The following is a 26506-nucleotide window of genomic DNA, read 5'->3' as shown; positions in this document are numbered from 1 at the left end:
GTAACAGATAATCACCTGATGGGGTTATTGTGAGGATTAAATGGGCTAGTATTTGTAAAGTATTCAAAACAGAGCCAGGTATATACCCCTAGACTACTAATAGTTAGCAGTATCAGTTCAGTTCAGTCGCTCAGTCGTGTCGTACTGTTTGCGACCCCATGGACTCCAGCACACCAGGTCTCCGTGTCCATGACCAACTCCCGGAGTTGGTGATACTCCGGGAGTATACTCAAACTCATGTTCATTGAGTCAATGATGCCATCCAACCATCTCATCCTCTGTCATCCCCTTTTCCTCCCACCTTCAATCTTTCCCAGCATCAGGGTCTTTTCAAATGAGTCAGTTCTTCACATCAGGTGTATAATCAGTGGTTTTAACCCGTGGTTACACTGCATCTTTTCTGTTGTCTCACTAGTCCAGAAGGTTTTGTCCAGATTTGCTTTCTTTGATTTGTATTATAAATCAAGAGGATGTAGAATATTTTCTTCTAAACGTTAAGATTCCTATATATCTGCTCTATCCCTCTGGGCTTCCCTGGTGGCTCAGTGGTAAAGAATCTACTGCAGGTTCAATGCCTGAGTCAGAAAGATCCCCTGGAGATGGGAATGGCAACTCATTCCATTATTCTTTCCTGAAGAATCCCATGGACAGAGGACCCTGGTGGGCTATATAGTCTATGGGGTTGCAAAAAACTCAGACATGACTTAACAACTAAACAACAACTCCTTTCTCTAGCTCTCCTCTATTAAGAATCACAAAATAAAATTAGTCAACAGATAATAAATGTTGGATATTTGGTAGGCTGTGGAGGGTAGTTAGTGATATATCTAAAAGCTATAATGATGAGATGAAATTGACTGGATTATTCCTGTAAGAATTTTCCTAGCATTAATGAAATGCAGTGGACCCATTTCCCTCTACAGAACACATCTGGTGCAATTTCCCCTTTGGTCATAAATTTCTGCAGCCACAGACAGCTGAGCAATAAATTCTTTTTTTAATTCCTTGTAGCCCCCTGTTGGAAAGAGGTTCCTTCACTTGATTATACTTGATGTGAAAAAGAAATGGCAATGTTCCTCTTCAGTTTTAATCAGTCTGTTTCTCTCTGTGTTATATATAATGCTTAGGTTACTTTTACACATTTAAGCATAATGGGATAATTAGAGTTCTAAGGGTTTTGATTCTCCCTATCTCTATAAAATTGTATTTATTTTAATAATGTCGAGTTTGAGAGAATGAAGGCATATATTTTATGTAGTTACCTATTTTTATGATTTGTATTTATGACATTAGGTAGCTCCAACCCCCAGACTCACACATATGCATTAATCATATCTTCAGGTATAATATTGCTTAGAGTCTGAGGGAGGATTTAACTCCTGTGTTGTAGGCTGTCATATATTCTTCTTTGAAGACATTCCAGCAACAGGTTAGAGCTGATGGAGTTAATGTTATTCTCCCAGTTCTCTTCTCTTCCTTTATGTAGAATTAAAGCTTCCACTCTAAGTCATTTTTCATCAATTTTATTTCATTTTAATAATTTGAATCTATAATGCCTTAATTTTTACAACTTCCAAGTTTCACTTAGAATCCTTTATAGTAAGCATGACTTTCCTGGTGACTCAGACGGTAAAGCGTCTGCCTACAATGCAGGAGACCCGGGTTCAATCCCTGGGTTGGGAAGATCTCCTGGTATGGTGTGTGTGAATGTGTTAGTTGCTTAGTCATGTCCAACTCTGCAACCCCATGGTCTGTCCATGGAATTCTCTAGGCTAGAATACTGGAGTGGATTGCCATTCCTTTCTCCAGGGGATCTTCCTGATCCAGGGATTGAACCCAGGTCTCCTGCACTGCAGGCAGATTTTTTGCTGTCTCAGCTAAATTTTCACAACTTCCAAGTTTCATTTAGAATTCTTTACAGTAAGTACTGTATTGTATTGGTACAGTAAGCATATATGGTAGTGCACCAATAAATGCGTCTCTCAGGGGAAATGCCTAGGTATGGAGTGCATGTCCCCATGATATGAATAATTCCATCATGGCTGATCTCAGGATGTCAACATGACATCACTGAATGTGCAGTTGGGAAGAGATGTGTACACTTGGTGCTTGAGAGCCAATGAACCACTTTCAGTACACCACTGTCTTTATAATTAACAGCATATTTTAACCAACAAAGTGAATCAGTATTCCAAAATTATTCTCAACTAGTTGAAAGACATTATATATACATATATATAAATGCTAGTTTGTGTATATATATATATAGGTATTCACATATATGTGTGTGTATGTATATGATATATTTTATATCTCTATATCTCTAAACCTTTTCTTTTGTAGCCAGAATTTTAGGCATTTTGATTTCCTTGGCAACCGGGTATCATGTGATTGCGAGTGAAATCCAGTATTACAGCTTTACTCCTTTGGATAAACCCTAAATGAATAAGGATATTAGGTATAAAAACTCTCTAAAATTGGAGAGTTGCCTTCTTCTCAGGTTGCTTTTCTTGCAAGCCAGGTGTTCTCAGACTTAAAGAAAAGACAGAGCATTGTTCTGTTAACCTGGTTTTTAGTTTAACTCTATTTAAATGAATAAGAGGTCTAATCAAAGAGGCATCTCCCTTTATACTTACTGAAAACAGGCACAGATTGCTGTAAATTTTTATTTTTTTCTTTCTTTTTTTTTTTCTTTTATCATTCAAGTACTGCTCTCTGGGGAACTTTTCTTAGGCTGACTGAGGTTATTCCTGGGATGGGCTCAGCTTGGGAAGCTCACAAGGGCCTTGCCAGTTCTGTATTATCCTGAATGCACTGGAGTTTAGTAACGAAGTTGTGCAGTTTTGTGTCTGACTGCAGATGGTGACTGCAGCCATGAAATTAAAAGACGCTTCCTCCTTGGAAGGAAAGTTATGACCAACTTAGATAGCGTATTAAAAAGCAGAGACATTACTTTGCCAACAAAGGTCCATCTAGTCAAGGCTATGGTTTTTCCAGTAGTCATGCATGAATGTGAGAGTTGGACTGTAAAGAAAGCTGAGCACCAAAGAATTGATGCTTTTGAACTGTGGTGTTGGAGAAGGCTCTTGAGAGTCCCTTGGACTGCAAGGAGATCCAACCCGTCCATCCTAAAGGAGATCAGTCCTGGGTGTTCATTGGAAAGACTGATGTTGAAGCTGAAATTCCAATACTTTCGCCATCTGATGCAAAGAGCTGACTCATTTGAAAAGACCCCGATGCTGGGAAAGATTGAAGGCAGGAGGAGAAGGGGACGACAGAGATATGATATGGTTGGATGGCACCATCGACTCGATGGACATGGGTTTGGGTAGGCTCCGGGAGTTGGTGATGGACAGGGAGGCCTGGTGTGTTGCAGTCCATGGGGTCACAGAGAGTTGGACACGACTGAACAACTGAATTGAATAACCTTCCAGTGTAATGGTCCTGTGGACTTCTCTGAAATACGATTTCCCATGTATGCAACCATAGATATAATGGTTAGAGGAGATAAAGTGGCTTATCTGCTCTGAAAAACTAGATCTGATAAAACACTGAGGCTCACTCTGGTTATCAATAGGGATTATAATGTCAGCAAAGCTGGCTGCCTGGTTTACGGGACCCAGGTAAAAGTGAAAATTTGGGGACCCTGTTAACATCGTTAATAATTTTGAGGCAGTGACAACAGAGCATTAAGGCAAGTGTGGGGCTTTTTCAAGCGTGGGTGAGTGACTGCACTGGTTGTCCGTTCATGAAATCAACTGTGGACGTCAGCATGGGTGGCTGCCCATCTTCCCACCATCCCATGGAGTCCCCGTAATGACAGAGCTGGATAGCTTCAGGAGGGGCAATATGTACCGGGGTTATGGAAGCCTCCATCAACCTGGACAAGAAAGTTTCTAGCCTTTAGATTAAGTTGGGAGTCAGCATCTCCTTCTACAAGACAGCCTAGGCAGAGAATTACAATACACAGCAGCAGATTCATCAGTCAGAAGACATTCAATTAAAAAGGAGTTGCCAAGATGTAAGGTCCAAAGGGTAAAACCTGGGGCTTCCTTGACCGAAAGGAGTCAGAAACCTTAAACAAAAAGGCTCAGTGACGATCTGTGTAGCTCACCCTCTAAGCAAGAAGGACTAAGCAGAAAAAACAGGCTCATTTTCTGCTATGATTTCTGCAAAAATAGCACTAAAACAAGACTATAAAATCTGTAAAACCTGCTGCTAACTGACTTGGTGGAGAATGCTTAATTAGCAACATTCAGAGGTTAAAATACAGTTCAGACTCTCTCTTGTTAAAAAAAAAAAAAGTCACATTCTCTTATGGCCAATGTATTAATGTTACATAGATCTATTGGGAATGATTTTTGCCACTATGAAAGGATTCTCTATAGCAGAAGTGTGTCTAAAACCCCACCGTCACTTAAAAATATAAGGAGTTGACAGTTCTTTTTTATTTTTAATTGGAGGATAATTGCTTTACAATTTCCCTGATGGCTCAGCAGTAAAGAATTTTCCTGCAATGCAGGAGACATGGGTTCCTTCTCTGGGTTGGCAAGAACCTCTGGAGAAGGAAATGGCAACCCACTCCAGTATTCTTGTCTGGAAAATGCCATGCACAGAGGAGCCTGGCAGGCTACAGTCCATGGGGTCTGAAAGAGTTGGACACGACTTAGGGACTAAACAACAACAGTAACAACTGCTTTACCATATTGTGTTAGTTTCTGATACAACAACGTGAATCAGCCATAAGTATGCATATATCATCTCCCTCTTGAGCCTCCCTCCCAACCTTGTCCCTCTAGGTTGAAGAGTTGACAGCTCTTGTTTTTCTCCTTTGATATAAATGACTGACTATTGGGACTGCTCTAGGAAATGGAGAGGCAGGAGACTGTAGCTGGCTGAGTTAGAGTCTGGGTGTTAGGGGAGATAAAGTGTGATGAAGCTCATCCAGAGTTGAATAGGGTGTTAAGAAATAATCAGGTCCATTTCTGGTCTTTAGACCTGTTCACAGATAAACTGAGGCATATTAATATTTTTAACAGTTTATTTGGGCAAAACTCAGGATTGGAATCAGGCAGCGCCAAACCAGAAGTGGTTAGGAGCATGCTGCTGATAGGAGCCAGGAGAAAGGCTTATAAAGAGAAATTGTGGAGGGAAAGAAGTTATTTGGTTGGCCATAGCTTGAAAGCTTGGTTGGTTGTCCTCAGGGTTTTGATTTTGTAACCCTGAGGCATTAAAGGGCTTAGATTTTGGTTTGCTTACATAGGCCACCGCAAGTGCCATGTCAGTCTAATGGCCTCCTGGTTTAATTAATTTAAGACTGTATTTATTTCACTACATACCATAAGGAATGTAGGGGTCTTCTATGGCTTCAGTGAGGTCTTTGAGGCTGAAGATTTATAAAAGTCTCTAGTGTGTAGCTCTTTTCTGAACTGCAGATTCAGACCTCATCCTTGCATGTCCCCAGTCACACTGATCTTGTGGGTCTTTCACTATGCCTTTCTTCTTGATGTTCCTTCTGCCTATCCTTCCATCTTGGATATTCACCACCAACATTCCACCACACTGTCTTTCTAGCTTACTAACTGCTTCACATTCTTCTAGGCTCAGTTCAAATGTAGTTCTTCCTGAAAGCCTACCTCATTTCTCTTTCTGATGTTTGTGTCCTTCCTTCAGCATCCTTCCCCACATACCATGCTTATGGAAAACTGTGGATTAATTAGTCTTCTTTCCCAGAACTAAAACTCCTTAGAGTCAGGACCAATCTCATCATGTTATTTCAATTCTTTAAAGGTCCAGTGCCTGAAGCAAAGTGTATGTACAATAATTTTACATATTGGATGAATGAATGAGTAAATAAATGGACACTGTAATTCCAGAGGGGCAAGTGAAGAAGTGATTCCCATATTCTGGGCCCTTCGTCTAAGAAAAATTGTTCTGAAGTGGTTAGCAGAGGGGTGGGAAATGTAAGCATTACTTGAAAGTAAAAGTGTTAGTTGCTCAGTCCTGTGTGATTCTTTGCAACCTATGAATTGTAGTTCACCAGGCTCCGCTGTCCATGGACTTCTCCAGACAAAAATACTGGGGTAGGTCGCCATTCCCTTCTCCAGGGGATCTTCCTGAACCAGGGATCAAACCTGGGTCTCCTGCATTGCAGGCAGATTCTTTACCAGCTGAGCCACCAGGGAAACATTACTTACATGTAGCTTAATTAGCTGGTTGCTACTGAGAACATATTTAGATAGAGTAAATCTGGAGCTTGTTTTCTCACTGCTTCTGTAAGAGGTGATGGGGAGAATTGTTTCATGTTTATATGCTGGCTGTTTATCAATATGGCCTTTTTTCATTCACTCCCTTGCTCCTTCAAAAGTGTGTGTCTCTGCGCAACTTGTGACTGTATTCAGGAAATTTCTGGGGTGGCTGAGGGGATGGAATGGGTTCTTGCTGTGTGCTCTCGCCACTCCCAGGGCCATGACTGGGGCTCTGGCAAGCAGTGGGGTCGGTGACTGGTTGGATGCTGCTTGCTCTCATCTCTCCTTCCCAGCTTGACTTTGGCTACTTAAGTTCCTTGGGATGGCCAGGTCCTCAGTGCTGAGTTTACTTCCCAGTGAAACAGCCCCAGAAAACATGGGACCACCTGCCTCAACTGTGCCATTGCTCTGAAAGGTTGGACCGAGGGACCAAGTGGTAGATAAACGAGAAAGTGATGGCGTGAGTTAATTTAAATGACCCAGGAAATCCAAAGGGTCAGGGTCACCTCCTGTGGGAACTCTGGCTTCTTGATTTCAGCACCTGCACAAGAATCTTGGCCGTGGACTTGCAGGTGATTGACAGGTAAGCATTTCTAATTTTCTGGTGTTCTTCCCACAGTGTGTTAGAAAGAAATACACTTAAAAGGAAATAGATTTGTAAATTCCACAAGTTATTGAAGATGTGGATTATGAAAGTCCTGTGTTGTAGATCCACCAGTAGCACCAAAAACTGTTAGGATGAGAAAGAAATTTGAAGAAAATCCAACCCTTTGATTTCTTAGATAATCATAGTAATTAGCATTTCTTGAGAATTTGCTGTGTACCAGCATAAGTATTATCTTTCTGTTATCTCTGTTAATCCTCAAAATAACTCTGAGAGGTAGATTTTATTATTCTCATTTTAAAGATGAAGAAATTGATGTTCAGAGAAGTGAAATATATTACTTGATATCATGTAACTAATAGGCAGTAAGCCAGAGTTAAGACCCATAAGACCCTTGATTTTCTATAATGATATTGGCTGCTATTTGTTTTTAATATGATAGATACTGGTATGAGCCCTTTATATGCACAAGATCATTACATCTTCATAACTTTGAGAGAGAAATGTCATTATGTCGACTAGACAAATTAGGAAACTGAGATTCCAAGAGGTTAAGGGGCCTATTCAAGGTCAAGCAGCAGAAATGGACTAGAAATCAGGCCTTCTTTCAGGCAAGTGTCCCTTCAGTTCTTTCAGGTCATGTCCATGTCTTTAAATTTATAAGGAATTCTTGACAATTTTATTTTCAGATCCTAGGAGGAAAGGTGGGGAAAGTTGCAGTGTGGGACTGCCTATTGGTATTTAGCACTTTTTCAGCCCACCTATGTTCTCTCTTAGGTATCCCAGAGGTTGGCAGCTTGGTACTACTTTTCTCAGAATCCTTTGCCAGCATCATTCTATTTATTTAATGGATTTCACCCATGAAAGAAATGTGCAGGTTTGGGAAAGGAAGAGGAGCAGCAGTCATCCTACTTCATATTCCATCTCCTACAACTTCCTGTTCCCTCATTTACTCCACTCTAGCCCTCTCATCCTCTTTGCTGTTTCACAGATATCCCAAATGTGTGTGTGCTCAATCGCTAAGTTGTGACCCCATGGGCCATAGCCTGCCAGGTTCCTCTGTCCATGGAATTTTCCAGGCAAGAATACTGGAGTGGGTTTGCCATTTACTCCTCCAGGGGATCTTCCCGACCCAGGGATCCATCCCGTATCTTCTGTGTTTCCTGCATTGGCAGGTGGATTCTTTACCACTGTGCCACCTGGTAATGCTCCAAGAATGCTACACTTTTAGGCATTTTGCACTTGATCATTCTTCTACCTGGATTGTTCTTTCCTAAGATTCCACATGGCTTCCTCCATCACCTCTTTCAGGTCTTTGTTCACATGTCCCCTACTTACTGAAATCCTCTCTGAGCACTTCATTTAAAATTGTAAAATCTGTCCTAGAAAATGTTGTCTCTCATTCCTTGCTTCAGTTTCCTTCATAGCATTTATAATCATCTGATATCTATTTTACTTTTTAGTTTGTTTCAATCAATTTCCACTAGAAGGTAAGCTCCATAAAGGCAACTATTCATATCTGTTAATTACTGATTTCCTAGTAACATAACTGGTTCAAATTAGGCACTGAATAAATATTTCACAAATGATTGGGAATAAATTCTGCCCTGACAGGTGACTGCAGGTGGTGACTCTATGCATGGGGCGCTGATGCAATACGGAAGTCAGTTGTAAGAATCTCATTTGTTGTTTTGATCCAGAGCCCACCCTTACTTCTGCCTTTACTTCTGCTCTTTCTTGCTACTCTGATCTGTAAGGGCATCTGTGTTGGATAAAAGGTCCAATTTTCCATAAAAAATGCAGATGGCATTATCAGGAAGGCTCTGCACAGCGGGAAGTGTCACCCTGCCAAGCATTTCTAAAGTCTTTATTGTGGCAGCCAGTGATGCACTGGAGGGGAGGCAGGAGGGCTGTCTGCCCTGGTGGGAAGGAGTATTTCCTTGTTTAGAGTTGCCAGTGCAATTAATAAAGAATAAAAATTGATAATATAATAAATAATTTTATTTTTATTATGATAATAAAATTGTGATATCATAATAAAATTGTGATAATAAAAACCTGACTTTTGGCTTTGCTTATAGTCTTTTGCAGAAAATGTACCCATCATTGCCTTCATGGAAATGGACCACTCCCACTCCCCTACCCTTGGTGCATTACAGATAGCAGCATAAAGGGGGCTGAGGGTCCAAAGCTGACCTCTAGCTGGTGCTCATGACCACAATGATTGGGAGCTCACCATAGTAACACCTCTGCCACTGAACACACTGTTCATTTGCAGGGAAGGTCAGTGTGGGCACTAATGTGTGCGTACGTGCTAAGTCACTTCAGTCATGTCTGATTCTTTGTGACCCTATGGACTGTAGCCTGCCTGGCTCTTCTGTCTATGGCATTCTCCAGGCAAGGATACTGGAGTGGGTTGCCATGCCCTCCTCCAGTGGGTATTCCCAATCTAGGGACTGAACCCACATCTGTTATGTCTTCTGCATTGGCAGACGGGTTCTTTACTAGTAGCGCCCCCTGGGAAGGTGGACACTAAGACAGATCTTGAATTTGTTCAGTTCTGTCACTGCTGCCTGTTAGCCCGTTCTAATTTCTGCGTCCTGAATTTCCATGTTGATGTGGAGGCTTCTAGATATATTATCTACTGCTTTATAACAAATCATTCTAAAACTTTATGGCTTGAAACAGGACCAGTTATCTCAGAGTTTCTGTGTGCTAGGAGTCCAGGCATTTTAACTGGATATTCTGTTTCAGGGTCTCTGTGGGTGACGGGCCTTCCCGAGACCTTAATTGTTGGAACCTTGTTAGGATTGTACTAGGGCTCTCAGGAAATGGAGTGGAGTTACTGAGAGCAAATGTGTTAATAGAACCAGATTATGCTAGGCTGCAGTCATGGTGGAGGCAGGTCTGCAGTCTCATCTCAAGGTTCAGCTGGGGAAGCATGCACTTCCAAGCTCACTCACGTGGTTGTTGGAAGAATTCAGGCCTCAGTTTCTCAATGGCTTGCTGGCCAGAGGTTGCCCTCAGTTCCTTGCAATGTGGGCCTTTTCATAGAGCATCTCACAACATGGTAGAGTGAGCAAGTTAGAGGGTAAGAAGAGCACCAGCAGGAAGGAGAGGACTAGCAAGATGGAAATCACAGTAACCTAATCTTGGAAGTGATATTCCATCATTTTTATTGTATTCTATCAGAAGCAGGACGGACTTCCCTTGTGTCTCAGACAGTAAATAATCTGCCCACAGTGCAGGAGGCCAAAGTTCCATCCCTGGATTGGGAAAATCCCCCTGGGGAAGGAAATGGCAACCCACTCTAGTATTCTTACCTGGGAAATCCCATGGACAGAGGAGCCTGGCAGGCTACAGTCCATGGGGGTGCAAAGAGTTGGATACGACTGAGCAGCTAACACTCAGAAGCAAGTCACTAGGCTCAGCACACATACATACATGGAGGAAATTCCACAGATGTGTGAATATAAAAAAACAGGGATTACTGAGAGCCATTTCAGATACTGCCCACTGCATTGGATTTCTTTTTCAACAGTTAGTCAATATATTTTAAATATTCAGTCACTGGACCTCGAGAGTAGTATTTTCTTAAGCCAGGTTCTGTTTTTGCTGTATCTTGTGTAAATTCCTTGAAATTTCTGGCTGATTAATGGGTTTATTTTCTGGGTTACACTGAGAATGAAATTTTTTTCTGCTTTGAAATTTCCAAGGAATCAAATACTGTTTTTATATGGAATTTTTTTTTAACTATTAAAAAAATATGTGCATGGGCAATACAGTTTTTGAGGTCTTGCACATGAAGATGTCTTGCTGTTGTTGTTCAGTCACTATGTCATGTTTAACTCTTTGCGACTGCAACATGCCTTGCTTCCCTGTCCTTCATTGTCTTCTGGAGTTTGCTCAAACATATGTACATTGAGTTGGTGATGCCATCCAATCATCTCATCCTCTGTCATCCTCTTCTCCTCCTGCCCTCAGTCTTTCCCAGCATCAGGAACTTTTCCAATGAGTTGGCTGTTTGCATAAGGTGACCAAAATACTGGGGTTTCTGCTTCAGTATCAGTCCTTCTGATGAATATTCAGGACTTATTTCCCTTAGGATGGACTGGTTGGATCTCCTTGCAGTCCAAGGGACTCTCAAGAGTCTTCTCCAACACCACAGTTCAAAAGCATCAATTCTTTGGTGCTGAGCTTTCTTTATGGTCCGCCTCTCACATCCATACATGACTACTGGAAAAACCATAGCTTTGACTTTATTGGACCTTTGTTGGCGAAGTGATGTCTCTGCTTTTTAATACACCATCTAGGTTTGTCATAGCTTTTATTCCAAGGAGCAAGCATCTTTAAATTTCGTGGCTGCAGTCACTGTCCACAGTGATTTTGGAGCCCAAGAAAACCCTGGATTGGGTTGCCATTTTCTACTCCAGGGGATCTTCCCAACCCAGGGATTGAACCCACGTATCCTGCATTGGCAAGTGGGTTCTTTACCATGGGGCCACCTGGGAAGCCCAAGTAAATATTAATGAGACATTTTTTTTGAATGAGAACTCTCACCATCATGTGTATTACAAGGGCATAATAGATTTTGTCTAATTAGTTGAACATGATGTATAAGGTTTTGTGATTCTTGTGTTTTAAACTTTACTTGTAAGGTATGTTATTTTTCTATTATTGGAATAAAATAGCACCTATGACAAATAGCTTTATAATCTTGCTTTGTGTATGCTATAAATGTCTACCTGAAAATTATTTTTGAGGCAACCACCTCAAGTATAATCTATCTGCCGATCTTGAGGAATATTGCTGTCAAAAATTATGATGAAGTACTCCAAAGTGTACATATTCATGGCTGTTGCTTCATTTCTGTCCTCAAAATTCATGATTACATCTAACATAGTGACAGAAATGCAGGGCAAAAGATCCAAGAAAGCAGAACGTAAGCCATGCAGAATACTTTCCCCATCTTTTTCAAGTGTTGAAAACATCAGCCTGAGAGTGATTGATGAGCAGGAGGATATCATAAAACCACAAGCTTCTGAAGGCCTTTTTTGATATGCTGAAAATCAAAAAATATGAAAGCCAGACTTCAGTACTCATGTGCTTTCTCATCTGGAGTTTAAACTTTGGCCCTGACCACCTTTGATTAACAGTAGAACTACTAGACTTCTCATGGTATAAATAAACACACCTGTGGACCAGAGATCAAATGTTGCTTAATCTATCGATGAATAGAAAAATCTGCACATTTGTTTACTTTTGGGAATGCACTGGAACAGCTTTTATTTGTTCCAGAGAACCAACTGTGTGAGTCTCTTTCAAACTGCATTCAATGACATCACAATGGTAGCCCGAAACTGATCATGTTGGGAGGATTTATGTCATGCAAATTGGCAAATGCTACAGTTAGGGCTTTTTTTTCCCTCCAGAGACCCAGTTGTTAAACATTTATCAGCATACCACTGTTATTATGGCCTTTTTAATCCTTTCTTTCTTGGCAATTACATGATTATATTTAGTTTATTTATGTTAAACCTGTCAGCTTTCATTATAGGGACTGAGTCAGCAAATGACATTGGATTTGAATTTTCATAAATTTGCTTTTACCACAAGAGCAGAAACCCATATCCAAGCAGTGATTTTGTACCTTTTTCATAAGGAATTGTTGGTTGTAGTTAAGAATCACAAAGATGTGACAACTGTAAGCTAGGTTCTCTCTGATTTTTTTTATTATCATTAATCTTTCCACTAAAAGATACATTTCTGTTTCAGTTTTTCTTTTTTTTTAACATTTTTTTTTATTATTATTATTTTTTTTTTTCCAGTGGGTTTTGTTATACATTGATATGAATCAGCCATGGATTTACACTTATTCCCCATCCCGATCCCCCCTCCCACCTCCCTCTCCACCCGATTCCTCTGGCTCTTCCCAGTGCACCAGGCCGGAGCACTTGTCTCATGCATCCCACCTGGGCTGGTGATCTGTTTCACCATAGATAGTATACATGCTGTTCTTTTGAAATATCCCACCCTCACATTCTCCCACAGAGTTCAAAAGTCTGTTCTGTATTTCTGTGTCTCTTTTTCTGTTTTGCATATAGGGTTATCGTTACCATCTTTCTAAATTCCATATGTGTTAGTATGCTGTAATGTTCTTTATCTTTCTGGCTTACTTCACTCTGTATAATGGGCTCCAGTTTTTCTTAAGATTTAATGTCAGTTAGAAGTTGAATGCCTCCAATTATATTAATAATGAACTTAATTTCATCTCCCCTAGGGTGTATTTTATAGATGATCGTTCCTAGCTTAGGGTCCTGCTTCCATTTCTGCTCCATCACCTGGAGCGTGGAGGTCCCACCCCTTAGAGCATCAGGGAAAATTGTCTGAGAGGAGCACCCTGAGAAGTAAGGAAGCAGGGGTTCCAGGAAACTGCTGACCTTGACCCTGCTGTCCCCTCCATCTCTCTTGACTTCCTCAATAGTTCTTTCTTCCTCAATCTTTCCAATCTCTTTTCATCATAATCTAGTTATTTATTGTACTTACTGGGTTGCATTTATATCACTGACTTTAATTTTAAAAGAGAAACAGTTGATGGGAAAGACAACTGTACAGTCATGTAGGTGACCTGGGTGAGAAAGCAATTTGTCATCTCCTTAAACGCACATTTTAAAAATGTACATTTAATATTTATTTGAGGAAGAGGGTCTGTCGGCTCCTGTTAAGAATCCTTTGTTGTTTCAACATGAAAGCACTCTTCTTGTCTGTTCTGCAGGACCAATTTACATGTGGTTAGCTGTGAAAGGATCTGAGGACCCAGGGTGGAGTTAACCGGTACCTTGTTTTCAAGTTGATTCAGTAATATTTTAATGTTCCTGAGAGAAATACTTCTCAACCAATAATGTGCATATGTCTCACCTGGAAATCTTATTAAAAGCAGCTTCAGAGTTCAGTGAATTCTGGTTCAGTCTGACCCCAGCCCTGACTTTGTGCATTCATAACAAGTTCCCACGTGATGCTGATATTACTGCTCCAGGGCCCACACTTTGGCAGGGATGGTGCGATGGTGTAGGTCACATCCCCTTTTCTCTGGCTTGGATGGAAGGGTCTGTATTTCTCTATGAAAAGTGGGTGGGGAGAACAATAAGCTAGGTTTCAATTTTAAACTCATTTTATTTGTTTATATATTTTTACATATGAACCCTTAAAACATTTTTTGGGAGGTGAGTGGTTTACTGGCCCCTTCCCTTAAAAAAAAAAAAAAAGAAAGAAAATCCCTGCTTATTTTAGATATCTTGCCAAAAAAGAGGTTTATACTCTTAGGCGAGAATTATATGATTCTATGATTTTGAAATTTACATTTCAAAGTTCCTACTTAGAACATGAGATATAAAAGCTCTGATAGGCTTATACTGTGACAGTTTTTAAAATGATAAGATTTTGATCTACTCAGTAGGAATCCTTGCAAAGAAAATTCTTTTAAAATGAGTAACAAAGGACATGGAAACTGAAAAACACGAAACATAAAGCCCACCCTTTGTGTGGTGATTTAAAGTGAACACCTAGATAGTGATATTTCTGTAAGAATTGTTGTCATGATAAGCAGGTAAATTTGCATCTTTATGTACGAAGGCATTCTGATTTATCACTCTGGGGACACAAAGCTGCCATCCATCAAGCAGATTCCCCACCCTACATGCAGATTTTAAGTCTGTAAACCTGAGCAGACCACATGCTGCCTGTGTATGTCCTTGCCAGGCTCATATTAGATGCTCAGTAGATACCTGTTGGATGACTTGAATCCAGAGGAAACTCACATGTGTAAGTTGCATACATGCCTGCATCATGTAAACAATAGTTGCCACAAGCACATGCTTCAGAAATGATTCCTCCCATGCTGACCTCTTCAGACTTGGGAGATGGGCAGTCTTCTTTTGTTGGGCTTTGTGATCTGAGGTCAGCTGTGTCTACAAAGGTCCCCTCAATCACTTCAGCCAACATTGAGTTTTTCTCATCCAAACATGCACAACAGTTATCCTAGTTCATATTCCTGTCATTTGTACTTGAAAACACGGCATCTCCAAAAACCACTGAAATTTCTTTTTTATTAGGTACCTTTTAAAAAAATTATTTATTTTTTAATTGAAGGATAATTGCTTTACAGAATTTTGTTGTTTTTTTGTCAAACATCAACATGAGTCAGCCATGGGTGTACATATGTCCCCTCCCTCTCTTCTCCCTCCTCATCCCACCCCTCTATGTTGATACAGAGCCCCTGTATTAGTTCCCTGAGACATAAAGAAAATTCCCATCGGCCTGTGTATTTTATAAATGATAATATAAGATTACATGTTGCTCTCTCCATACATCTCACCCTCTCCTCCCTTCTCCCAGTGTAAGTCTGTTTTCTATGTCTGTTTCTTCATTGTTGCCTTGCAAATAAATTTATCAGTACATCTTTCTAGATCCATATATATGCGTTAGAATATGATATTTATCTTTCTCTTTCTGATTTACTTCACTCTGTATAATAGGCTCTGGGTTCATCCACCTCATTAGAACTTACTCAAATGTGTTCCTTTTAATGGCTGAGTAATATTCCATTGTGTATATGTACCACAGCTTCTTTACCCCTTCATCTGTCGATGGGCATCTAGGTTGCTTCCACGTTCTAGCTATTGTAAATACTGCTGCAATGAACAACGGGACACATGTGTCTTTTCCAGTTTTGGTTTCCTCAGGGTATATGCCTAGGAATGGGATTGCTGTGTCATATGGTGGTTTTATTCCTAGTTTTTTAAGGAATCTCCATACCATTTTCCATAGTGGCTGTATCAATTTACATTCCCACCAACAGTGCAAGAGTGGTCTCTCTTCTCCACACCCTCTCCAGCATTTACTGTTTGTAGACTTTTTAATGATGGCCATTCTGCCTGGTGTGAGGTGATATCTCATTGTAGTTTTGATTTGAATTTCTCTAATAATGAGTGATGTTGAGCATCTTTTCATGTGTTTGTTAGCCATCTGTATGTCTTCTTTGGAGAAATGTCTGTTTAAGTCTTTCCCCCACTTTTTGATTGGGTTGTTTGTTTTTCTGGTATTGAGTTGTATGAGCTGCTTGTATATTTTGGAAATTAATCCTTTGTCAGTTGTTTCATTTGCTATTATTTTCTCCCATTCTGAGCACAGTTTTTTCACCCTTTTTATAGTTTCCTTTGCTCTGCAAAAGCTTTTAAATTTAACTAGGTCCCACTTGTATACTTTTGTTTTTATTTCTATTACACTAGGAGGTGGGTCCACTGAAATTCTGAAAAGTAGAGACAGTGTCATATTATTCTTGTGGGTTCCATTCTTCTATCACAGAGCTGGTATTCAATTAAAACTTTTATTAAATTGATTTTCCTGCTTTGATAGGTGATTGTTGATGACTCTTTATTTGTTACATAACTCTGTCAAATATTTCAGGCAAGGTTGAACTCTTTTCAGACTCAGCCCAACAAAATGTCATTGCTTTAAGAAATTTTCTTATTACTCGGCCTTTGAAACCTCCATAATACATATCTCAACAAAAAAGGCTTAGGTATGTTTCTCCAAGGCTCAGCAAGGCTGGTGGTCTGTGTATTTCCCCAAGGTGGAGTTGAGGAATATTAATTAATAGTTATATTAATAGTTCCATCAGATATTAATGGTTGATGTTTTCTATTTTTTTTTAAAGGGTCAACTGAGTGTGACTTTGGTATGATTATTTCAACCAATCAATCAATACTCTGAGAAAAGCAACCCAGCTAAATTATGAGGAGACATAGGTAAGTATTTTTAAATGCCTGTAATAGCTGATAATCCTGGAAGTTTAATCTAGACTGTATCTTCTTGTAGGTGCTTCAGTGAAAGAGTTTACCTTATCTTTGCAGCAGCACTGTGAGTTAAGTAATATATTACTTCTAGGTAGAGCAAGAGACTGAGGCTCAGAGAATTAAAGTCACTTTCCCAGTGTCAAGGGGCATGGAAATACGGAGCTAGGACTTGGTCTCAGGCTGTCTCTAAAACTATGTTGTCCAATATAGTAGCCACTAGCCACATGCAACTATTTAAATAGATTAAGTTACATCCAATTAAAAATCCAGTTTCTCAGTGACATTGACCACATTGCAAATCATTGCAGAAGTTCTATTGGAAAGCTCAGCTCTAGTGCCTGAGCCTGCTGGCAGCCTGCTGGTTATGCTGCCTATTAAGAACCTCTCCACAGAAGGGGGAGGGCAGTGTCTGTATGTGTGTGTGTGTGTGTAGACCTGAGTGGCCTCAGTAGGCTCTGAGGCTTCCATGAAATAGATAGTGGAATATCTACTGTAGGGGAGGACCCCCACCTGATTGTTGGGAAGTCTGCGGAGCTACTGTAAAGGCTAAGTGGCTGGGCTGGAGAGAGAGAAAGAAAAAAAGAGGAAGTCTGCAGATCAGCAGCCGGCAATAACCATTCGCCCCTGCCTGGGCCATGTCTGTCCTTGGGGCCCACTCCCTTGAACAGGACTTCCCCCAGGCCCCTGGGGGATGCTGGAGAAGTGTGAAAACACAGCACATAACTTGAGAACCTCGGAGTGACTGGCCACTTTAGGTCCACTGGGGCTTGGATGGCCTGACGACTGCAGAGTCGTTCCTGACAGACTCTCAGGAGCGGAATTCTGATTGCTTTACACATGCTGACTAGCATCTCAGTCCAGACTGACCGTCTCAGACACAATGACCACTCCAGGCACACACTGAAATAAAAATGACAACTATGGCTTACACTCAGCACATTCCACATTCCAGTACCATGTCTAGGTGTTTGCAGATAATAAGTGTAAGCCGTAGTTATTATTTTTGTGTATTTATATTTTACTTATGTATTCTGTCAGTTTTTACAACAATTCTATAAGGTATGGATGTTTGTGTATATTACTGTTAGTGTCGTTCTTATTTTATACATGAGGAAACAGCCGCAGAGACTTGATAACACGGCTACAGAGGGGCAGAGTGGCAGGTGAACCTCGTCAGCCTGGGCCCTTGGTCCACATCCTTAATCACCACCCTGAGTTTCTTTGTTGGCCCAGTGTGGATGTCACTGTAAGTTGCAGTTGTCCATGTGCTTTATCTATATACACAATGGGTCTTCAGTGTGGCGTGGTTTTTGTGGTATTATTCCAGCTACAGACAGGTACCCACTGAGCTTTGAGAAACTGCTTATTTTGATTTATAGATACCAACAGTGGTGATAGACATTTAGTAATTGGCAGAATTTTCATCTCTTTTTACATCAGACAAAGAAGTTTTACTCTGTCTGGTGGTAAATACTTTTTACTTGAGAATTTTGAACAATGCTTTAGTTAGCATTTATGAATGTATATATTTTTGAGTTTGTCTTAAGGACTAGAGTTTGATTTCAGTGATTTATCGCTGTGGTTTTAGTCACCAACAGCTGAGTGTTATTCTCTCAACAGCATAATCATTAAGTTCAGGAAGCATTATCTGAGAAAAATAAAAGTAGTAATTAAAAAAATTAAGTACAGCTATTAATATTCCACTAATTGTTATTAATGTAGGCCTTGTCAGTACTACTAATATAAAACACAAAGGGCTAGTGTTTAGAAAATTAGTGCATACAGTTTTATGAACATAAACTGGAAAAACAAAAACCCAGAGGCTGTGTACTGGCCTTCATTAGATTGGTTGAGAAAGCTGAAAGCTATCGGTTAGTTTACTGCATAAATAACACTTGCCAGCAATGTGTTGAAGACCAAAGTATTTGCAAAATGATTAAAAATTGAAGAATGTCTTTTGAGACTGTAGTAGTCATGGCATCAAGTTCAGTTCAGTTCAGTCTCTCAGTCGTGTCTGACTCTTTGTGACCCCATGGAAAACTCTCTTTTCCATGACTACTGGAAAAAACCATAGCTTTGACTAGATGGACCTTTGTCGGCAACGTAATGTTTCTGCTTTTTAATATGCTGCCTAGGTTTGTCATAGCTTCTCTTCCAAGGAACAAGTGTCTTTTAATTTGATGACTGCAGTTACCATCCAAAGTGATTTTGGAGCCCAAGAAAATAAAGTCTGTCACTGTTTCCATTGTTTCCCCATCTATTTACCATGAAGTGATGCGACAGGATGCCATGATTTTAGTTGTTTGAATGTTGAGTTTTAAGCCAGCCTTTTCACTCTCCTCTTTCATTTTCACTCAACACCAAACACAAGTCTGTTGAGTAGGGGGGATTTCTTATGTCTGAGGTGATTGGGAAACTTAGACAACTCTGGAATGCCACATGGGAGGGGTTCAGTTCAGTTCAGTCGCTCAGTTGTGTTCGACTCTGCGACCCCAAAGAGTCGCAAAGGTGTGCTTTGGACTGCAGCATGCCAGGCTTCCCTGTCCATCACCAGCTCCTGGAGCCTACTTAAACTCATGTCCATCGTGTTGGTGATGCCATCCAACCATTTCATCCTCTGTTGTCCCCTTCTCCTCCTGCCTTCAATCTTTCCCAACATGGGAGTCTTTTCCAGTGAGTCAGTTCTTCGCATCAGGTGGCCAAAATATTGGAGTTTCAGCTTCAGCATCAGTCCTTCCAATGAGTATTCAGGACTGATTTCCTTTAGGATGGACTGGTTTGATCTCCTTGTAGTCCAAGGGACCTCCTTGCAGGTGGGGTGGTTTGAATAATTTAATCCACCTAACTAGGATGCCAAACTAAACTATAATTTGGGGGAAGTTGATAATTTTCATGGGAAATAGATGGGGAAACAGTGGAAACAGTGTCAGACTTTTTTGGGAGGGCTCCAAAATCACTGCAGATGGTGATTGCAGCCATGAAATTAAAAGACGCTTACTCCTTGGAAGGAAAGTTATGACCAACCTAGATAGCATATTAAAAAGCAGAGACATTACTTAGCCAACAAAGGTCCATCTAGTCAAGGCTATGGTTTTTCCAGTGGTCATGTGTAGATGTGAGAGTTGGATGGTGAAGAAAGCTGAACGCTGAAGAATTGATGCTTTTGAACTGTGGTGTTGGAGAAGACTCTTGAGAGTCCCTTGGACTGCAAGGAGATCCAACCAGTCCATCCTAAAGGAGATCAGTCCTGGGTGTTCATTGGAAGGACTGATGCTGAAGCTGAAACTCCAGTACTTTGGCCACCTGATGCAGAGAGCTAACTCATTTGAAAAGACCCTGATCCTGGGAGGGATTGGGGGCAGGAGGAGAAGGGGATGACAGAGGATGAGATGGCTGGATGGCATCACCGACTCGATGCATATGAATTTGAGTAAACTCTGGGAGCTTGTGATAGACAGGGAGGCCTGGCGTGCTGCAATTCATGGGATCGCAAAGAGTTGGACATGACTGAGCGACTGAACTGAACTGATAATTTTCACCACTACAAGGACACAACGCAGTTGAAGGAGGCCATTGGGTGGGGAATAGATTGCAACCATGATAAACCACCTTGTACAGCATGGGCTCAGATGGGGCTTATCATGAGCAAGCACGGCAGTTAAAAGAGCAGCAAAGTTATAGTTTTGAATGAGGCTATTTTGGGTATATATGACTGGGAGAATTCAAAGGCTGAGGGAAGCCTCTGAAAACAGCACTGGTGTTCACAAAACAAATGCAATCTTCAGCAGTGGTGATGAATCATATGTGACAGCCACACCCCCATGAGCCTTCAGCCTCATTCCTCAGGGGAGGGTATATGAGCTAAAGATGTATAATGACTCGTTTCAGCCTTAAGCATGTGTAACACTTAATGAGGCTGATGGGGTTTATACCTTCAGAACATTAGTCTTTAAATGTGTCTTTTGAGGTATAAGAAACCTAAATGTCTTGGAGGTTGGTTTGTTTTGTGTTTGTTTATTAAGAATCTGGAGAGGCTTAAAACAAGAATATAAATAAATCATTGTGGAATTTAAATAAAGAACATAGGAAGGCAAGAATAGGATAAATATAGGCATGCTGGGAAAGACAACAGTGAGATTGTCTCTAGGCTGATGCATTTGTCTCTGTAGTCCTCGTACAATGCAGACCCACCCCCAGTAAAGCCTGTTTGATATTGACAAAGGGTGGTGGGAATGAGTAGGTCATGTGGGTTGTCATTTTTGACTTGAAAGTTCAGAAATTTAAACAATGCCACCCACAGCAGGCAGTAACCAACACTGAACTGCCACACATTTATTTCTTCTTTTCCAGTCACTAAGTCATGTCCAGCTCTTTGTGATCCCATGGACTGCAGCACGCCAGGCTCCTCTGTCCTTCACTATTTCTCAGAGTTTGCTCAAATTCATGTCCATTGATTCTGTGATGCTATCTAACCATCTCATCCTCTGCCACCCCCTTCTCCTTTTGCCTTTAGTCTTTCCCATCATCAGGGTCTTTTCCAAATAGAGCCATCTAAAAAGTTTCATATGACTGATTTTATACATGGTAGAAAAAAGTGGCAATGGGGGAAGGAGCCATTCTAAGAGACACCAGAGTACTCTATTCTTAACAAGGCTTGCCCTCAGGAGAAACTAGTCAATAGAACTAACTTGTCTAGTTGGGGTATTATCAGAGAGTACTGCACTAAGGGGAAGGGAAATTCCCAGTTCTAACCCACTCTAGCCATCCTGTGCTACCTAATGGGGATGGGGAAACCCGAGAAACGCGTGTAACGTTCACAGTCCAGAGGTACAGGCTCACTGCTGCTGCTGCTGCTAAGTCACTTCGGTTGTGTCCAACTCTGTGCGACCCCATAGATGGCAGCCCACCAGGCTCCCCCGTCCCTGGGATTCTCCAGGCAAGAACACTGGAGTGGGTTGCCATTTCCTTCTCCACTAGAAGAACCTAAAACTGCTCTTTAAAAAAAGTATAAAAGTAATCAAGTGAGTTGTTCTTTTACTGCCCAAACCAGAATCCAGCTTTTTTTCCTTCAAAAGGTAATTAAAAATTCCATTAGCAATAATCTGAAACTGAGGGAGTCAGTGGCTTTTCAAATGAAGCCTTTGGAATCAAAACAATACTTGAATGGTTTTGGAATGGGCAAAATGGGCAGTTTGCTTATTTTGATGAATTTGTAACTTCAGAGCCCTGTTGGGGCTTCCCAGGTAACACTAATGGTAAAGAACATGTCTGTCAATGCAGGAGACATAAGAGACATGGGTTCAATCCCTGGGTTGGGAAGATCCCCTGGAGGAGGGCATGGCAACCCACTCCAGTATTCTTGCCTAGAGAATCCCATGGACAGAGGAGCCTGGAGGGCTACAGTCCATAGGATCACAAAGAGTCAGACATGGCTGAAGCGACTTAGCACAGCATGAACCCTGTTAGAAAAACTAATTTGTGAAAAACCCAGTTTTTAATACATAGTTGGGAAAGTGGTTTATTCTGGTGTCCTACTTCGTTTTTTACTCACACTCTCAACTATTGGTCTACCGTCTCATCATTTCCATGGCGGCTGTGGGGCTGGGATGCAGGTCCTGGGGGAGGGGCTAGAGAATGCAGACCCTCAGAAGTGGGCAACTGGATATAACCTAGGAGGCTGAAGGGAACTGGACTTGTCTTTCTACTCCAGGGCTTTACAGCAGCAGACTGCTGGATGAAGTTGGATGAACAGAATGACAGAGAACACTTTCCTGTTTAGTCTGCTCTGCAGTTGTAGTTTTGCATTTGACTGTCCCAAGGTGGGGAATCTAATGAAGACATCCGGAGAGAAATGCGAGTTGCATTTTCCCCCCATCCCTGAGTCCCATTCTTACACTACCTGTTCTCCCTGAAGAAACACCCTGGCTATTCAAAGTGATATATGAGTTGAGATTGGTCTTGGCAACATGTCTTCATGCTTATCTCTCTTCTGGCTTAATGTGTTATAGGAAAAAAACATGGCTTCTTTTAATATGTGACTCAGTGGGGATCTGTTTTCATTTTAGGGTCTTCACGTGTCTCTCTGAATTCTCTAATGCTGAAGGCCATTGCTTGGGCTGAAGATGATTGAAGTGCCAGAACATACCAAAATATGAAGGTAGGTCATTCATTAATCTATTTATTCATTCAGCATATGTATATTAAGTGCCCATTCTGTGCCAATCACTGTGTTATAGGCAAACTATTAAAAGAAGAAGCTTGGTTAAAAGGATTCTTTGGGTAGAAGATGAATCCATTGTGAGGAATTGTTAGCCTTATGGGTTGTCCACCGAGGTGATGTTCAGTTATATACCTAGACCCCAGACTTCTTATTTAGATTTGGCAAGTCCTAGGTATAGCTCATTATCCTCAGAGGTACATGAGGACCATGGTTATGAACTACCAGATTATTTCTTCCTCAAAGTTTTAAATGTTTTCCCTTGGTTTACTGTTATTAAATTTCTTGAACAAAGTGTTTTCAAACAAGAGGTCCTACCTTAGAGTTTTACTCAAAGATAACATTAGCACATGTACAGTATAACTTTAATAATACAGAATGGTATTTAAACTAATCTAACAAACACTCCTTGCTTGTAGCTTTACTGAGAAGTCCCATGCATCTAATTTCAACTAGGAACTCTGCTACAATCCCTTACTACCACCCACTGGACCTGTTTTGGGAAATAGATCTGAAGGCCTAGACCAGGTAGTTAGGCAGAATATACAGATTTCTTTATATAATAATGGTAATAAGGAGTGATATCATGTATTGTGTATATGCTAAGTGCCATACATAAATTATGATCTTGCCCATTTTTCAAATTTAGGGAGTACAAAGAAGCCAGGAAGTTTTGCCTGTTTGTCTTTCTGTGTGTAGATTTCTTTGATGGTTACACATAGATCTGCTGAAGCAATGTTGTGTTTGGAAAAATAATAGCCAAAGTATCTCAAGATATGCAATAAATACAGCTCTGTTTCCACTGGTCAGGAATTGAAAAAGCTGCATTTATTTATCCTCAGTCATTTGTTGTTGTTACTAGTTTTCTTTTTAAACTGCAAGAACTAAAGGAGAATTCCAAATAAAGATTATTGGGTTTAGCAAATCATGAAGAGCTGATGAAAACTAAAATTCCTCAATTCAGCCATTCCCCTAATAGGAATACAAACCAAAAGCTAGTAGGGCTCCTACAAGGACTCCTTGGAGAGCATATCAAGAATTTGTGCATGCTCCAGTCCTTGAATCTGTAGGCTGGGGATTAGAAATGTCCTTTTTTATTTGTTCAACAGTATCAGCAAGGTAGTCCTTGGTTCAGTTCAGTTCAGTCGCTCAGTCACGTCTGACTCTTCACGACCCCATGAACCACAGCACACCAGGCCTCCCTGTCCATCACCAACTCCCGGAGCCTACCCAAACTCATGTTCATTGAGTCGGTGATGCCATTCAACCATCTCATCCTCTGTTGTCCCCTTCCCTTCCTGCCTTCAATCTTTCCCAGCATCAAAGTCTTTTTTGTGTGTGTGTGTGTTTATTTATTTATTTCTTACTTTATTTTTTTTTTCATTTATTTTTATTGGTTGGAGGCTAATTACTTTACAATATTATAGTGGTTTTTGTCATACATTGACATGAATCAGCCATGGATTTACTTGTGTTCCCCATCCTGATCCCCCCTCCCACCTCCCACTTCCCTCCCCATCCCATCAGGGTCTTTTCAAATGAGTCAGCTATTCGCATCAGGTGGCCAAAGTATTGGAGGTTCAGTCTCAACATCAATCCTTCCATTGGCCACTCAGGACTGGTCTCCTTTAGGATGGACTGGTTGGATCTCCTTGCAGTCCAAGGGACTCTCAAGAGTCTTCTCCAACACCACAGTTCAAAACCATCAATTCTTCGACGCTCAGCTTTCTTTATAGTCCAACTCTCACATCCATACATGACTCCTGGAAAAACCATAGCCTTGACTAGACAGACCTTTGTTGGCAAAGTAGTGTTCTTGCTTTTTAATATGCTATCTAGGTTGGTCATAACTTTCCTTCCAGGGAGTAAGTGTCTGTTAATTTCATGGCTGCAGTCACCATCTGCAGTGATTTTTGAGCCCCCCAAAATAAAATCAGACACTGTTTCCACTGTTTCCCCATCTATTTACCATGAAGTGATGGGACCAGATGCCATGATCTTAGTTTTCTGAATGTTAAGCTTTAAGCCAACTTTTTCACTCTCCTCTTTCACTTTCATCAAGAGGCTCTTTAGTTCTTCTTCACTTTCTGCCATAAGGGTGGTGTCATCTGCATATCTGAGGTTATTGATATTTCTCCAGGCAATCTTGATTCCAGCTTGTGCTTCCTCCAACCTGGTGTTTCTCATGATGTAGTCTGCATATAAGTTAAATAAGCAGGGTGGCAATATACAGCCTTGACATACTCCTTTTCCTATTTGGAACCAGTCTGTTGTTCCATGTCCAGTTCTAACTGTTGCTTCCTGACCTGCATACAGATTTCTCAAGAGGCAGGTCAGGTGGTCTGGTATTCCCATCTCTTGAAGAATTCTCCACAGTTTATTGTGATCCACACAGTCAAAGGCTTTGGCGTAGTCAATAAAGCAGAAATAGATGTTTTTCTCAAACTCTCTTGCTTTTTCGATGATCCAGCAGATGTTGGCAATTTGATCTCTGGGTTTTTGTATAGTTCTTCTGTGTATTCTTGCCACCTCTTCTTAATATCTTCTGCTTCTGTTAGCTCTATACCATTTCTGACCTTTATTGAGCCCATCTTTGCATGAAATGTTCCTTTGGTATCTCTGATTTTCTTAAAGGGATCTCTAGTCTTTCCTTTTCTATTGTTTTCCTCTATTTCTTTGCACTAGTCACTGAGGAAGCTTTTCTTATCTCTTCTTGCTATTCTTTGGAACTCTGTATTCAAATGGGTATATCTTTCCCTTTCTCCTTTGCTTTTTGCTTCTCTTTTCACAGCTATTTTTAAGGTCTCCTCAGACAGCCATTTTGCTTTTTTGCATTTCTTTTTCTTGCGGATGGTCTTGTTCCCTGTCTCCTGTACAATGTCACAGACCTCCATCCATAGTTCATCATGAACTTTGTCTATCAGATCTAGTCCCTGACATCTATTTCTCACTTCCACTGTATAATCGTTAGGGATTTGATTTAGGTCGTACCTGAATGGTCTAATAGTTTTCCCTAACTTCTTCAATTTAAGTCTGAATTTGGCAATAAGGAGTTCATGATCTGAGCCACAGTCAGCTCCTGGTCTTGTTTTTGCTTACTGTATAGAGCTTTTCCATCTTTGCCTACAAAGAATATAATCAATCTGATTTCAGTGTTGGCCATCTGTTGATGTCCATGTGTAGAGTCTTCTCTTGTGTTGTTGGAAGAGTGTGTTTGCTATGACCATAGAGTATATTGCTAATAGCAAGGCAGTTTTAATAAAAACATCACACCAAGATGAAAATGCTAATGATTACTGAAAGAAGTGTTATGTGTGTAGCATATCTTCACAAGTTTATGTGTTTGACTTGAATACTTGCAAGACTTTCTAACTCCTCTGACTTGAGGAAAGGAAAAATTAAGTATTAAGTGATCTCTGTCACCAAGAAGGGATACACTGCTGTAAAATACAGAAACAAGGAATTTTCTGGCATACTTTCTTAAAACCTAAAATTGTAGGAATCTGTAGAGAACTGTAGGCATAGAGAAAAGATTTGAGAGTTTGGAGAGAGAGAGAGTTTCCTTCCTTGATCTCCTGAACCA

General features: G+C 40.7%; 1 protein-coding gene across 1 annotated transcript in view; it reads left to right on the top strand.

Moving 5' to 3' along the window:
- Window positions 1-26506, top strand: part of PLPPR1 (phospholipid phosphatase related 1) — a 552374-nt gene that overhangs the window by 170057 nt on the left and 355811 nt on the right. The window contains exon 2 of the mRNA XM_043927332.1: window positions 22772-22863. The gene's annotated coding sequence lies outside the window, so the exon portion shown is untranslated. The remainder of the gene's footprint in view (window positions 1-22771; window positions 22864-26506) is intronic.

The sequence above is a fragment of the Cervus elaphus genome, chromosome 16, assembly GCF_910594005.1.
Source record: "Cervus elaphus chromosome 16, mCerEla1.1, whole genome shotgun sequence".
In the NCBI taxonomy this organism is placed as follows: Eukaryota; Metazoa; Chordata; class Mammalia; order Artiodactyla; family Cervidae; genus Cervus; species Cervus elaphus.
The sequence above is the reverse complement of the archived record's forward strand: the minus strand, read 5'-3'. Positions and strand labels throughout refer to the sequence as shown.